The sequence below is a fragment of the Aythya marila genome (genome assembly GCF_965140915.1).
Source record: "Aythya marila genome assembly, chromosome: 3".
Lineage (NCBI taxonomy): Eukaryota > Metazoa > Chordata > Aves > Anseriformes > Anatidae > Aythya > Aythya marila.
This window is the reverse complement of record NC_139044.1, coordinates 68122718-68140484: the sequence shown is the minus strand read 5'-3', so window position 1 is coordinate 68140484 and position 17767 is coordinate 68122718.

Genomic DNA, 17767 nt, shown 5'->3' with positions numbered 1-17767 from the left:
TACAAATTACACTTTACATGAAGTTACACCCTTTAATATCATTCTGTTACTCAACCTTTCAAGGTCATCCAAATCTTTCCATAAGCTATTTTAATCTTCTGCATTAATAGTATTTCACATAACCATATAATTAGAATATTTCACTAGTAGACACCTTTTCAGAGCTAGTTACTAAAAGTCAGTCACCAAAACCAGTCACCTGAAAGTGAGCAAAGACAAATTCTTGAGGAACTCCATAAAAATAAATAAAAAATAAAAATCAAGTCTTGTAGTACCCCTTCAGAACAGTTTTGTTGCTAGCTCTCCTTTAGCTAGTTACGCAATGATTCTAAATCTCATATTCTTCAGCTTCACTAATAACATGCCTTTTAAAAGAAGAACATGTTCTTCACTAAGAACATGTCTTTTGAAAACATATATAAAACTATTTCTTATGTATATGTGTATATATATATATATCTTTAATTGCTATTTATTTTAACATTAGCATTGTATGATATCTAGGTTAAGTAGTCACCATAATTTTTACTCCTCATCTTCACATAGGTACAATATTTTATACTTATTCCAATTAAATAGTATCACCATAAACTTACACATTTTTATCATTTAAAAACTGTTGTCACTGGATTGGTTGTCATACACAAGTTGTTTCAATGTTCGGAGATGAAGATAATATAGGAATCTTAAAAACTTTTCATTTTACAGGTAGGTTTCAACTCTAATACCCCTGAGATCATTTTTTTGTCCTGCAAATTTAGTCTATTTTTTATTAAATTTATATATATATATATACTTTTTGCTTTTGATCTATTCTCAATAAGCAGTACAGCAAAATATTAATTTTATTCTGGGTCAGATCTATTCTTACTGCAATTTGTACCCATATGTCTATCTTTTTGTTGTTTTTTTTTTGTTGTTGCTTTTTTTTTATCAAGTAACTTTTGATATTTTATTTAAATTTATTTATTGAGTTCAACTCGATTTATGTTTGCATAAGCAATGTTAAGCAATTTTTGAACTGCCTGTGGGCTTTCTGAGTACCCTTTATTTACTGGTTATTCTTCCCATGAGATTTACAGACCTTTTCTTTTGGAAAAAAAAAAAAGCAGAATTTTGACAACGATGAGTGATATAAATTTTGGACCCTGTCTACGTTCAGGGTCTTCAGACCAAATTGCTTAAATAGTTGTGTTAGTTTTTCAAAGCATTCCTGTTTAATAAAATAAATAAAAATATTACTTTGTTTTATTTTAGATATATATATATATTTATATATTATTTTTTTTGGGGGGGAGGGTGGTCGGGGAAAGAGAGTCACAAATATCAGGGCTTTGCCATTGTTTACCAGATATAACAGTTTCTATACTGGCATTACTTCCAGTAATACTATCACTATAAATATTTAAAAGACACTTAGTTCAATAAAGTCCACACAGTATCTACTCTTCATACACAGAAGGTACATCCTCAGTAACAGAGTCTGTATTAAAAATAAAATAAATAAAACAAAACAAAACAAAACAACACCATATTGAAAATAATGTCAAACCAAGAGAGAACATAAACATCAACGTCCTAGGCTCCCCTGTTAGAAAGTGATTTCTAAGTGAAATTCCTCGAAAATGTACTGTGCCACAAAACAAATGACCATACCCATTCTACCCTGAAAAAACTTGACGATCATAGTGCCTAATCTGCTTACGTTTACTAAGTCTCTGCTATAGAGACTTAGTAAATAGTATATATTACACTAGTATATATTACACTACTATAATTTTCAGTGTTCTCCTAAAAAAAGGAGTAGTTGCAGTAATAAAATTATTGGAAGGGATTCAACATAGATTCAAAAGATTAACTAAAGGAAAAGAATCACAATTTTGTGATGGGCATTCAATTTGTTTAATCAAGAGAAGATTTGGAAGTTATTTAAACACACAGACATACATGTATATATAACAGCCTATATGGTGAGTAGATCAATCAGATTTTCAGGTGAACAATGATAAATTTGTAAGTACAAGCAAGATGTATATAGGCTGTATATATAAAACATAATAAGTAATTTTTGAGGCATAGTAGAATTTTCCTGCTTCTAATGAAATAAATCATCAGCTTAGGATTTTTTTGCTCTTTCCTTCTCACCTTCCTCTTTGATTTACCTCTCTCCCACCATTATTTCAATTTTAGTCTTTCTACTTTATAAAAGAATGAGTTTAAGGAAGCCCTGCTGTTTCTTATGCATATGCAGTCAGAATATAACAATTGACCCTTTGGCTTTAAAAGCAATTAATCAAGTACTTTATTTTCCTTTATTGTTGTTGCTTTTTGAACTTTGAAGTATATTGGCTTTCATGTAATTGGGGTGAGTAAGCAAATTTTAGTTCAATGCATAATGTTTCATAATGCTTGTATTATTTTTTATTTCTATTTATGTAATTGAAAATAAAAACACATGAAGCATGTTAGGTTACTGATGGCAATAAATTTACAACTATATATATACAGCCATGCACATACACACACACACTCATATATCTGGGGGGGGGCGGGAGAGAAGGGAGAGGAAGCAGTATTACATTATTCTTCCCAGTAGAGAACTTTGTTATACATAAGCCAATTAATCAAAATATAATCAATAAAATTAACAGGAAATGAACTGCTGCTTAGTTTGCTTAAAATTTTATTTTCCTCAGTCTATGTTTCCCCTCTATCCTTTCCATGGAAATGAAATGAAACATATTTCCTTTGGAAGAGGTTTCCTGGAAAAAAAGATAAATCATAAGAACAGAACTCAATATTGAGTTCGCAGATAAAGGTTAAAAGTCTACACAGAAAGTGTTACAAACTCATCTATAAAATAAATAATTATTAAATAATATTATGTAGACTGAGCAATTCTGCAGTAACTTTAAGTTGCTTTTATCTTAGTGGAGATAAAACAAACAAAAAAACACCACTAACAAAAACAAACAAACAAACAAACAAACAAACAAAAAAAAAAAACACTATTCTAGAATAATTATTCTCATAAGCACAGAGTTCCATCTGTATTTATTAAAAAAAAAATGACTATGAGTGCAGGAGTGCTTATTTACAGAAGCTGATGAACCATCTTGATTAGACATGGAATTCCAAAGACACTGCTGCAATCAAAACCAAAAGAAACCAAACCAAACCAAAAACTAAATATACTGCCATCTTGAAAAATAGTACTGAAGATCAAACTGAAAAGAAGAAAGCACTATCACTCTAATAATACTCAATGATAATCAACAGACCAGGTTGCTGATAGTCAAGTCAATCACAATTTTAAGATCTCTATTTGTGGAGGACAGAACACACCTAAAAACGACGGTTATCAAGGGAATCAGTGGAGACTAGGGAAAAATTGGTATTCTGTATGACATACAAAGAGGAAAGATTCACTTGCTTACCCACTACATAATGCCATTTGAAACACATTGGTTTACTTGTAAGTATATCTGCACATTACCAGCAGATATGGCACAGGACTTACAGGACATTTGCAACTTCTTGGTATAATGGTTGAAGGCCAGGTGCAAGGCCACAGTGCCATTAGGAACCTATTTTTTGTCAACAAAATGGCACAGTAGAACTTAGACATTGAAATAGTTCTCTGTGGTTCAGTGACCAAAATTATGTAGGCCTTAATTCAGTTGTCAATGCACATGCATTGTGCCATCTAAGCTCTCCTAGGATATCTAAACCTTCCATGTGGTACTGTCAGATATGATATAGAGCTGGTGGTACACCTGTACAATGCTGATGCACTAGCTTGAAGCTTAGGTAGATCACAGAATCATAGAATCATTAAGATTGGAAAAGACCTCCAAGATCATCTGGTCCAAAACTTCCCCCTGCCAACAAAATCATCCACTAAATCATGTCTTTAAGCACTAAGTTCAACCTTTCCTTAAACACCCCCAGGGATGGTGACACCACCATCTCCCTGGGCAACCCATTCCAATGCCTGACTTCTCGTTCTGAGAAGAAATTCTACTAATTTCCAACCTAAATCTCCCCTGGAACAACATGAGGCCATTCCCTCTTGTCCTATCACTAGTTACCTGTGAGAAGAGGTTACTTTCTTTCAGGTAGTTGTAGAGAGCAATAAAGTCTCCCCTGAGCCTCCTCTTCTCCAGACTCAACAACCCCAGTTCCCTCAGCTGCTCCTTATAGGACTTGTGTTTCAGACCCCTCACCAGCTTCATAGCCCTTCTCCGGACACATTCCAGGGCCTCGATGTCCTTCTTGTAATGAAGGGCACAAAACTGAACACAGTACTCAAGGTGAGGCCTCACCAGAGCAGAATACAAGGGGACAATCACCTCTCTGGTCCTACTGGCTGCATTATTCCTGATACAAGCCAGGATGCTGTTGGCCTTCTTGGCCATCTGGGCATACTGCCAGCTCATGTTCAGCTGAGCATCAACCAGCACCCCCAGATCCTTTTCCTCTGCACAGTTTTGCAGCCACTGTGCACCCAAGCCTGTAGCATTGCATGGGGTTGTTGAGTGCAGGACCCAGCACTTAGCCATGTTGAACCTCATTCCATTGGCCTCTGCCCATCAATACTACCTGTCCGGGTTCCTCTGCAAGGCCTTCCTACCCTCTGGCAGATCAACACTTCCCTCCCAACTTGGTGTCATCTGCAAACTTACTGAGGGTTCACTCAGTTCACCCATCCGAGTCATCAATAATGATATTTAAGAGTGCCCCAGCACTGATCCCTGGGGAACACCACTGATGACTGGTCACCAGCTGGATTTCACTCCATTCACTACTACTCTCTTGGCCCGACCATCCAGTCAGTTTTTAACCCAGCAAAGAGTGTACCTATCCACTAGGTACACCCTTTGGAAGAGTGTACGTGGAAGCTAGGGCTTCCAGCTTCTCCAGAACACTGTGGGAGACTGTGTCAAAGGCCTTGCTGATGTCTAGGCAGGCTACATCAACAGGCGCTCATCCTGCTTCATCCACCAGGTGGGTCACCCAGCCATAGAAGGAGATAAGTTTGGTCAGGCAGGATTTGGCTTTCACAAACCCATACTGACTGGGCCTGATCACCCATCTGTCCTGTATATTCTGTGTGATTGCATTCAAGATGGCCTGTTCCATCACCTTTCCTGGCACCGAGGTCAGGCTGACAGGCCTGTAGTTCCCCAGGTCTTCCTTATGACCCTTCTTATAGATGGGCTTCACATTAGCAAGTCTCCAGTCATTCATGATGTCTCTGGATGACCAAGACCACTAATAGATGATGGAAAGCATCTCAGCAATCACATCTGCCAACTCCCTGAGTGCACTTGAGTAGTCACGTTCCCCCCTGTGTCCAGTAAAAGATAGAAATTCTCTTTGGACCTCCTTTTGCTGTGAATATATTTATAAAAACATTTTGTGTTATCCTTAACCATAGTGGCCAGGTTGAGCTCGTAATGGGCTTTAACCTTAGAGATTTTTTCTCTGCATATGCTAGTAACTTCCTTGTACTCTCCCTGAGTTGCCTGCAGACACAGGCATTGCTCTTACTCAGTTGCGCCATTGTCCTCGATTCCAACCATGGAACTGCTCCGCAATGCTCATTTCTATCAAGTCTCATTTTATCCCCATCTCCTTTCATACCAAGTTTAAAGCCCTCTCAATGAACCTTGCCAACTCCTGGACTAGAGTCCATTTCACCATTTGAGACAGGTGGAGCTCATCTGCAGCCATCTGGCCAGGTACCAAGTAAATCTCCTCATGATAAAATAAATAAATAAATAAAAATAATAAAAAAATCTGGATTGTGACCAGCCTCTCAGCCATGTATCGATCAGCTGGGTTTTCCAGGTCTGCTCAGTATCCTTCCGCACTTCTGAAGGGATATAGGAAAATACCACTTGCCCTCCCACATTGACTAACTGCCCCAGTCTCCTGAAGTCCCCTCTGATAGCTTTTAGGCTTATCTCAGTGGTTTCATTGCTGCCAGCCTGAAGTTTCCTGGTAACGTCCCTGACCCAGGCCCAAGGTAGCCAGCAGACTTCTTTACAGGTGGGGTCCAGCTGACATATGGGGCCCTCTGTTGCCCTCAGAAGGGAGTCGCCTAAGAAAATTACCCTTCTTTCCTTCTTGGTGGAGGCAGTCTTGAGATGTGGACTTCCTTCTCCTAGACAACTTCCTGGTTGGGCCTTCCCCCACAACCTCACCACTCTGTCCCTCACACTCCAGGGCCTCAAACCTATTGTGTAAGAGCACCTGGGAAGGCAAGACAGGTAGGGAGGGGGCTTGCCTATGATGCCAAGCAGGGACCTGTTTTCATTCATCTCCATCTTTCAGGTCCCCTCCCTCTGCCCGAAAGCAACAGGTCAGGGGTCCACCACTGTTTGGGGTGTCTCACCCCAGTGCCTTTCTCTCAGGTATGGCAGGGAGTTACTTCACTAGTCTAACTCCTGCTCACACTCCCTGATAGTCCTTAATCTCTCCACCTCCTCCTTGAGCTCTGCCACCAGGCTGATCACGTCCTCCACCTGCTCACACAAATATCTTTGTCACCTTCCATTGGTAGCAACAGGCTGGGGAGAGGGGAGTAGGGATTCCACCCCAAGGATTTCTGGGCCCTGAAGGCTCCCTGGTCTGCCCTGTGTGGCCTTGAACCAGAAACTGCTCTGCCTGCTGAGATCCCTCGCTCTGCTGCAGGATGCATCTGCCTTGGAGTCAGTCGCCTTAGTGAGTAATTGTAAAATAGATATTCCAGGAGATTTCACAGGATAGAGATCCTTTGAGTTCAACCTAGCAAGTGAATTCTGGACAGCAGAATTGAGTCAAATGTCTTTGCCTGCACATGCAAATATGCAGATACAACATCTATGCTATGTTATCTTCAAACTGATGTAGAAAAGACATTAATTACCAATTACTTGGTGCCAATAATTGATAAATTATCTTACTTTTTTTTGTTTGTTTGTAAAATAAATAAATAAATAAAAATAAAAATAAAATAAACCCTCATTTATCTGAATTAATCTAGAAATCAAACCTGTTTGAGAACTTCTTCCTTAGGGGAAAGTAATGAGAATTGAAGTTATAATTAGAATGCTCAGAAAGCAAAATGTGTATTCATTTTTAAGAACTGTTTAAGGTAGAAGATACTAGAAGAGGCAAATTGTCTATTCTGCAAGTAGAATTTAATTATTTACAGGTATTGGATGGTGTTTTATTATTGGATACTGCATGAAACAATAAAATATATAGTCTCATTTCAAAAATTTTGTAGAAGTTTTTCAATATTTGATTCCTATAAATAACATACAAAGCACTCATATTTGTAAAAAACAATCCGGCATGTAGATTTAATATATTTCTATTATGTTTATATAATAATATAACAACAAGATAATAACATTAAAAAATAATATAATAATCAATGACAGTCATCTGAAGGTCAAATGGATAATGAAACGGGAAGGGTAAACATTCAGGTCTTAAAAGAATTCCTTAAAAGGATTCCAAGGATGTTTTGGACTGTAATGCACTTCACACTAATAGTGTTTTCTCTAATATCATGTTTTTCCTTAAGTATATCAAATAATTTGTTAAAAGAAAATTTTGAAATATTTTCTCTGTGAGTAATATAAAATTTGTAATACTTGGTGTACTATTAAAAGTTTCCATTATGAAACAGCACAGTAGAGAGCTCTATTAGCAAGACAAGTGTGGGACAAATAATTTATTTCAAATAAAAGAAAAGAACAACACATTTTTATTTCATAATGACAAATTGCATTACAAATGTTAAAAATATGGAATATTTGTACATTTAAAATATGTATGAATCTAAAATAAAGGTGAAACAGTCATCTTTGAAAACAACATGCAACCACTACCAACACAAAAATTCAATTTCAGATAGGTTTCCAAATGTGTTGTTTTTTTTTTTGTCGTTGTTGTTGTTTTAAACAAGCTCCAATATTATACCCATAACTCCAGCAACAACAAAAAAGTAATGCCTTGATTTTAGCAAAATCAGCAGTAACATCAGATTTATGCTACTCAAATAAACTCTGTATCCTGCAGACACCACAGAAAATGACAACAACAAAATTGTATTTATAAGTTTTCTACACACTCACACCTTTTAGGAATAGCAGCTGAGTTTGTAAAATCTAAAAGCAGCTACTTTAGAATGTCTTGGCTTTCAAAGGAACTCTATGAAGTAAGAATAGTAGCATCTGCTGATCAATAATTAGCTGCTACTCTCACAGAGTACTTTTAATCTGCTGGCTAATTTAGGACATCTGCAAGATTTAGAACTCCTGGATGGTTCTTAGTCATGTTTCAGATGACAGTACTGGTACTGTCGCTTGTGATTTACATACTTATATATGCAGTATTTACTATTTTGTGCAATAACCTCCTTATTAGAAAAAGGTTGCTAAATAGCTGTATGCATGTTTTAGAAAGCAGCCAGATGGAGTGTGGGGGGGAGGGAATCTTTACTCATGCTGTTAAAGCATGACAAGAAATTATACACTTGGAAGTGGAAAGTGTGGCTTTCAGAATCTCAGATTGTAGGCATAGACTTTTATCTTTATTTTATGCTGATAAAAAGATAAGTAGTTATATAAATGGTCATAAAATTATAATTATTACTGCTTGTCCCTGTATTCTGTATGCTTTGTTTCTTTATTCTTGCTTCATTCCTCAAAATACAGAACAGTGGACACATGTTAGGTGTTCATTAATGAAAGACAAAAGATTATTAAATGATAGAGGAGAATCTGTGTCTACCTGAACATTTTCCACAGCAGTTAACCATCTCACCTGTTATAAATGGCTCAGGATTCAAATTAGGATTAAAATAAAAATAGGATTTATTGAAAGAATATAAAGGAATAGAGGTAAGCAAACAGCGCTGGGTGCACCGGGAGTCTCCGCTCCACCAGGACGCACACCAGTTACATCAAGCAGCTGATTTTTATGCTCCTAGACTAATACATATTCATTACTACTTCTAAAAAAAATATATTATTAAAATTAGCTTCCGGGGTGCAGTCCCTCCTACTGGAGCATGCGCAGTCTCCTCTGGGGTCTCTTCTGGAGGTCTCTAGGGGTCTTTCATGCTGAAGGCTCGTAGTCTTCCTCTCCACCTTTGTACTTACTGGGCACCATACCAAGTTTACGGAACATCTTCTTCAAGTCTTGTCTCCCAGCCGCCCTTCAGCTTCTTTCTCCTTCCTCTTTATCTCTTGGCCCCCCCTAACCAGATACCAAAGATCCACATAGTATCCCATAACAGTTACTAGTTGTTATCAGTTGTTCTGAAACTCCCAGACACACGAGTAATTAAAACATTCTTCCCCAGCCATTCACAGACACATCTATAGCAGTGTTAGAAATAGAAGTCCGGAATAACAAAAGCAAACAGGTTCATAAATTTAAGAAGTGATAAATTGACTAGAATGAGGGGGAGACTGGGACACACTGCATCTGTGGTTCAAGAATTAAATTGCCAGTGCAGGGCCCAGAGGCAGACAGGATTCAAACAGAATTGTTCTTTATGGACACGAATTGTTAAAACATTCCTCACAGAAGGAATCCCTCACAAAGATTATTAAATGATAGAGGAGAATCTGTGTCTACCTGAACATTTTCCACAGCAGTTAACCATCTCACCTCAGCAGCTTCACTGATTTCAGAGTCTGTTGACATTCTTTTTCAGGGTCAGGAATGCAGGGTTCAGCTAACAATCTAATTTACTTTAAAAACGATATCGAGTGTTTTACTCATAAAAGCTGGCTTCCATAATTAATTGTTTCACAAAGCACTATCAACCTGTTCTGAAACTCATTGGATGACCAATTATCAATTTAAATCATCAAGAGTGTAGGAAAACTTAGGGGAAGACAAGAAAAAAGTAAGTATTGTGTTGTATGGTGTTTTCAGAGTTTGTTGGGAAACATTACTGGTTGGAGCAGGAAATACATGGAGAGTGTGATTTCCAAAGAGGTGCAGGCAAATGAAGAACAAGAAAAAACAAACAAACAAACAAACAAACAAAACTAAGGTTTAATATACATATTTCTTACAGTACACAGGAAGCCAAGATTCTTTACCTCCTGAGCAAACGGGCCAGTTCAGTGGCACTCCCTTATTCTGAATTGATAGTTAACAGTAATAGCAAATTTTCATTTTTTTAATTTTTTGCTTAAAAATACAGGTATGAATGCTTCTTTAAATATATTTATACTTTATATATCTTTATATGCTTTATTATTTATATACTACATACTCTATATATATATCACAAACCAGTATAGTATGTGTAGTTAACTACCTTTTATCTGTGATAAAGACAAACAAATCAAAAAAAAAAAAAAAAAAAAAAAAAAAGATACAGGAAGGCTAGATGAGCCTTCTAGAAGAGTTTGAATGCAGATGCATTGAAATGGATTCTAGGATTCTACATGAGTGCCTTTTGTCTGTTTCTCTATATAAACATGCATGAAAAATGTTTGGGAACACATAGGGTGAACTGCAGTTAGTGTGGGATTTGTGTCTCAGGAACATGGTAGATGAGAAGACAGAAGACAGAGAGAAAATAGTTGTGAAATGATTGTATGTGATGCAAGAATTAATCAAAGTGGAACAAAATATTAAGCGATAACCAAAGCATTTATAAAAATGACCCAATTGCTATCACAGAATGGAACAATATCTCTTATTTTATTGATATATTTTAAGTATTGATTTAAGACTTTGACTTAGATAAATACATAAGGAAGAATTTCACACATCACCCTTCTTTTGGGGCAAAAAAAAAAATAAAAAAGAACCCCAGGAACCCATTATGTCAAATCTGGTGTTGAAATAAGTTAATATAGAGGTAATACACCTCATAGAACTTGGTTTTGAACTTGCAGTAACATTAATCTCCTGAAATTATTTGCTTCAGTGAATTGACTCCTGTGCAAGAATGAAACAAGGTAGGTCTTAAGGAGTTTTGAGATTATTAACAAATGAGATTAAAAAGAAGTTGCATGCCTCAAGTGAAACAAAAGGCTATTTTTTCCATAGACAAAAATAAGTTCATAATGTGAAAACCCCAAGAAAAAAGGTTTTCCTTATCATCGGTATTAGACTGAGGGCTAGTTGATTTAAGTTTTCCTTACCCAAAATAGGGAAGGAAAAAAAAAATAAGGAAGGAGAGAGAACAAAGAAAAAGACTTTTAAAATATATATATATATAATTCCCTGTATAAACTAGGACTAACATTTCATAATTAAGGTGTTTTGTTAAAAAGACCAGAACAAATTACAATGGAAATCAGATTCTACTTCACTTTTCACTAGGGAAGGTTAAAGCTGGATATTAGGAAAAGGTTCTTCTGTTGAGGGTGGTCATGCACTGAACAGGTTACGTGGCACCAAGCCTGCCATATTTAAAGTATTGATTTGGGGGAGGTTGTGTGTGGAGCCAGAAGTTGGGCTCAATGGTCCTTGTGTGTCACTTCCATCTCAGGATATTCTATGATTTTTTGAGTCTTAACTTGTGTCTATGATTTGAGTCTTACTTTGGCTTTTTGAGGTAAAATGTATGTCCATCTCCTCCTTGTTTCTTGTGCAAGTCAGAAAGATCCTGTTCTTGGAAATGGAATTACAATTCTATGATTTTCCCACCTGAATATCTGGTAAATAAGACTTAAATAAAATTGTGATCCTATCAAAAAGGTGATTTTTAATGAACAGTTTGTATAACAATATGCTTTTATTTTCTCTTTGCACAAGACAGAAGAAACAGTTTCACTTCAAAACTAGCTTTTCTTGCTTTTTTTTTTTATTATTATTATTATTTTGGGGAGTGTACATTCTAGCATTTGGAATTGTTAAGATTAGGGCTGTTATACATCTCAGATGTTAGAATCCAGTTATATATTTCAGTATGGCATTTAAGACAAAGGCTCTAAAATTAAATTTAATTAAATTTTAAACTAAATTAAGTTAAAGACCAAAATTAAAATTGACAAAATAGTGTAGAAGGCAGTTAAAATTCAGTTCACTTTTAAAGTTTCATACTTTTGTTTTTAGTTTACCTACAAGCTTTAATCAATCTCTAGTATAACAGCTCAGATACACTGGGTTTTATTTCCAACAGCTAGAAGTTTGCTACTTGTGAACTTGTTAATTTGCCATTAGTCTTTCCTGAAAAATCTTAAAGCTATTACTTCCCATATTAATCAAATTAGCTTTGAGCAGGAAGAACAAGGTTCGGTAAGGCTAATATTGTTAAACATAATTTTAAGATGAATTTTATGTATCTGTTACCGAACTTGCAACCTTCAAAATCACTGTTCTGTTGTGTCTTATCCACAGGGCCCCCACAGGTTTGTAGAAACTTCAGTTTAATATTCATATTTTCCAGGTGCACATGAAGTTTTTCTGTATGTAGAAATACTACAGTTTTGTTATGGCTCTATTACTCATTCTGAGTCTGTGGAGGCATCAGATGTGGGAAACACCCAGTTCGCTTCAACAGGCATCCTGGTTCAACATTGCAATTAAAAATAGGTATCTAGCAATTTTTCATAATTACTTGTTCAAAACAACAGAAAAACAAGATGAGAATAGCACATTGAAAATCATCTAAACCTCACCCAAATCCCCCCAAAAAGCAGTCATTCCTTATAAAAGACCTTGGAAATGTCACTGTACCTAATTTTTCATACTGCTCGTGTGTGAAAACATTTTCTAAGAATATAAATTGCATTTACAAATAAATATATCTAGCAATGCTTACCACAGTTATTATAATAATAACTATTACTAATAATATTGTAATAGTAAAGTAATATTATTATAATATCTTTAATTTTCAGGTTATTTAAGACTATAAATTTCTGGACCTTAGAGGTACCACAGCTGGATCAATTTTTCTGCATGAAATATTACTCACTGTAAGACTCTACTCTCACTAGATCTCAGAAATACCCATATGTAAGCACTAAATTGGCTGAAGGTATAAAATTTTCTGTCTCTTGTGGTATATTAAACTGAAACACTTCATTTTAATTAAAAAGTAGATTTAAAGTCAAATGTAGGACAGGGTAACAAAGAGATCTGTCTTGTTTTAAAAAGTGTTTGAACTGAAGTGTTAAAACCAAAATAAGACATATGTGGAATCTGAAATTAGGAATAACCAAAAGTAAATGACAGATAAATTACAATAGTAGATATCCCATGAGGGCAAAGAAAACATAGAAGAGCAGAGCAGCAGAACTATTGTAAATGTATTTTTTTTTTTAAGTTTTAATTTAAATCCAGAACATATTTTTGAGTCCTTAGAGTAACAAAATGCCTTTTGTTTTTATAAATGACAGCACAGCACTATCTCTGCTTCCTGAAAATATTGTGGATGACACTAAAGGAAACTTTGTAACATATTGTAAAGAACAGCCTATAAGAAGTCTTTTGACTTGTGCTTTTTTGTAGTGACCAGTTTGAAGGGGGCAATCTATGTCCCCATCTATTTGGCTTGGTTTCTGTCGTTGGTGTTTTGTTTGTTATCATTATCATAATCATAATCACTATCATTATCATTATTATTCAATGTATTGATATTAATAATTTTTGTTTGTTTGTTTGTTTTTTCCTTCCTTCCTTCCAGTGTGTGCTCGCAGCCCAGACTGCGTCCTGGGCTGTATCAACAGAGGAGTGTCCAGCAGGTCAAGGGAAATGATTGTACCCCTCTGCTGTGCCCTTGAAGGGTAATTTTTTTAACCTAAAAGAGGGGAGATTCAGATTAGATATTAGGAGAAAGTTATTCACTTAGAGCATGGTGAGGCACTGGAACAGGTTGCCTGGAAAAATAGTGGATGCCTCACCCCTGGAGGTGTTCAAGACCAGGCTGAATGGGGCTTTGAGTAGCCTGATCTAGTGGGTGGCATCCCTGCCTGTGGCAGGGGGTTAGAACTACATGATCTTTAAGACACCTTCCAACCCAAGCCGTTCTATGATTCATTCTGTTTCTACAAAGGGGGCAGGGGGACCCTTCTGCTCTCAATATACATGTAGAATATAGCCTGAGCTCATGTCCACAGTACTGAGAAAGCTGTGCTCCTTAATTCAAGAACAGTAAATGTGTATAAGGTTTGGCTAAGTTGGAGTTAAATTTATTTGTTTATAGCAGCCTTCATGTTGCTGTATTTTAAATTTATATCTAAAACAGTGCTGATAACTCACTAATGTTTTGAGTATTGCTGAACAGCACTTGCACAGCATCAAGGCTTTCTCTGCTTCTAACTCTTCCACTTCCATCCAAGTAATTGACTCGACCAGCTGACATCACAATACCAAAAGGATATCCTATATCATGTAATGTCATGCTCAGCAATAGACTGGGGGAGTTTTTCCAAAGCAGCTATTACTTAGTAACTAGCTGGGCATCAGTTTTTTTGATGGTGGGTGATTGTTTCTGCATCAGTTGCTTTTTTTTTTCCTTTTTTTTCTTTTTTTTCTTTTTTTTCCCCTTCACTTATCAATTTGTCTTTATCTTAACCCATTAGTTTTTGTTTTTCTTCTTGTCATTGTTTGTTTTTTGTTTTTTTTTTTTTTTTTTTTTTCCTCTTTTCCTCTTCCAATTCTTTTCCCTATCTCACTGGAGGCAGAAGTGAGTGTGTGACTGAGAGGGGGCTTACATGCCAGACAGGGTTAACCCTTCACAAAATACTAGACCTCAAGGGAGAAACAATAGTAGGCTCAGCTGGCTGGGAGAAAGACATAGAAAGGGTGAGTATGCAAAAGCTCAGAAGTATAAAAGAGTTATGTGTTAGAATCCCAAAGAGGAAAATTATAGAAGCATAACAAATATAGACAGGAAAGAATTAGAAGCCTGGAGAAGGGACATTGGCAAAGGAAAGAAAGGTTGAAGGAATCTGTGATTTAACCTGCAATCATCTGGGACAATTAGTTCAGAAGAGAAAAGCATCCAAGCCGGAGAGAAGGGAGAGGAACTTACTGAATTCCATCCTTGAGTTCTCAGGAGAAACTTGTGAAAGGTTGGTGAGATTTTTCACAGCTAATTTGCCTTGTCTAGTCTTCCCTCCCTTGAGTTGATAGCTATTTCTATTCCCATGGATTCCTCTACTAGCTCACGTAATACAGATGTATGTTATGCATCTGACCATCTTTATGATTCATCAGTGTCAAGAAGATAGAAATCCCATAGTTGCTTATTTGCTTTCTAAAAAGTGAAACCTTTGCAAGAAGAGCATTTTGATTTTCAGGTCAAGCACTTGGAGGTCTATAGGGCATTAATTCAACACCCTTGTTCATAAACACTATCAATAAGTGTTAATGATGCAGTCATCATTTTTGCCATATAGCCTGTATACTAGTCAGTTCTGGGGACAGAGCTACATCAGGTATCAGTCCAGGTTACATTGTTTATATAGTTAACCCCCCAAGCTCCAAATGGTTCCAGTATCACAAAGGAAGTGCCTGAACCCTTCAGAATTGCTAGCATTTAATTCACACAACTTCTTCATATTCAGAAACCACAAGTGAACCTTCCCAATCTGCTTGGTGGGTGAATCATAGAATGTCTTTAGTTGTAAGGGATCCTCAGTCTAACTCCATGATGAAGGGAAGGCAGTAGATATAATCTTTCTGGATTTTAGTAAGGCCTTTGATGCTGTCCCTTATAGCATCTATCTGAACAAATTCTCCAATAATAAATAGGTTCATTCTATGCTTGGTGATGAACTTGCACAATTATAGAGTTCAAAGGGTTGTTGTGAATGGGGCTGCATCTAGCTGGCAGCTGGTGACTAGCAGTGTTCTCCAGGGCTCACTTTTAGGACCAGTTCTGTTCACAATTTTTATCAACGATATAGATGCAGGAGTGCAAAAAATATCCAGCAATTTTGCTGATAATCTTAAACTGTGAGGTTGTATTGGGCTTACATGGCAGGGTTTTGGCAGCAGGGTTCTGTAGAGGTGGCAGGACTCTGGAGTCTGGATTCTGAGAGATGAGTCCAAAAGCTGCCACATGTTAGAGTAGAACCAGTATCAGATGACTCTAAAAGGGACCTGCTGCTGGCCACAGCTGAGCCAGTGAGTTATGCTGGTTGTGTGTCTGCAAAGACATACTTAAGAAAGGGAAAAATAGCAGCTGGGAGAGAAAAGTGAGGAAATAGCACAAAGCTGTGACAGGGGAGGTTCAGCCTGGCCATTAGAAAAAAAAAAAAAATCATTTACTGTGAGGGTGATCTAACACTATAACAGGCTTCCTAGATGTGATATATGGAGTAATAATTCGTGTCAAGAAAATGGTTGATATTAATAAAGAAGGGGGAGATGTGTGGCCATGGGGGTTGGCAAGCCCCATGATTGATGATAACATCAGACTCTTAAGGATGAGGCCATCAGATATGTAAAAGAGTTTAGAGGTAACAAAGAAGGGTGATTCAGGAGACGCCATGAAGTCCCGGGTTGCTTTTTCTCCAACCATTTAGGCATGGAAGTTGCTGGGTGTTTGCTGTTGCTGGGCAAAGTTGTTTGACCAATGAAAAGTTGTTATATGAAAAGGACTGCTGTGGGGTGAAGGGTATAAGAGAGGAGTCTGTCCTCAAGATGAAAAAAAGGCAACAAGATATAATGAAGTTATGTCATCAAGTAAGAAGTAGAAAAAAGGAATGAATGGGGACAGACTAGTAGAACAGGGACCACGACAGGAACAGGCACATTGATCGCCTCATGAGGATAGGTTCGGCCAAACTCAGCAAACCGCTCAAAGAAACTCATATAGAAAGTCGCTGGAAATAGGCGCACTGGAGCTGGAAAGAAGCTCAAGCTGAGAGAAGTGGACCCACGTACACAACAGCTCCTCACTGGTAAGCAGTTGCGCATTATAGGGAATCATACGTCCTTAGAAACAAAGGCTGTCCTGGTAACCTTACAGCTTATTCTCTTTATTAACAATCAGGCAATTTATGATCTTGAACTATGGTACCAAATCGAGGTCAAGGTGTGGGACTCTGCAATTAAAAACGACAAGGTTGTGGTGGGATTGCTCAGCACCTGGCAAGCAATCTCTGAGGCCTTAAAGAGCCATGTGGGACCACAGTCAGAAACGTGTGGTTTGCCAGACAGTGAGGGAACTGTGGTCTCCTTTACTGATCCGACTGCTACCCCATGGGTGCCTCTGCAGCTACAGCCATCACAGGCCTTTGCTGTTACACCCCCTGCTGACCTGGATGTGCCTTTTGACCCAGGCCCTATTGGCTTTGAAAAGGAGGTGGGTATGTTTCCCTTCGATCTGGGAAGATTAGTATAGATAAGGCCCAAAGACCAAGTTGCTTAACAACTTAAAGCAAGACATATTGTTCCCACCACTAGCCCTGGAATTCTCTGGTGTTTGTAATCAAGAAAAGGGATGGAAAATGGAGACTATTAAGTCATGGAAGATAGGGGTGCACCTCAACCAGGATTACCAACTCCAGCTATGCTCCCCCTGCCATGGACATTAATACTAATAGACTTAAAGGATTGTTTGTTACCTTTTCTGATTGTACATATGTACAGGTGTACTTGAGTTTAGTATGTAAAAGCAATGTTCTGTATATTTAGAAAGTTCAATGTTCGTGTGTGCATGTTGGTAGAGCATAGACTCCCTGCTCACCCAGTGCTGTTTACTTGCCTTTCATAAATATTACTAAATTCAGATTGAGTTGAGACTTCATTTATAACATAGAGAGATGGTTGATGCCCC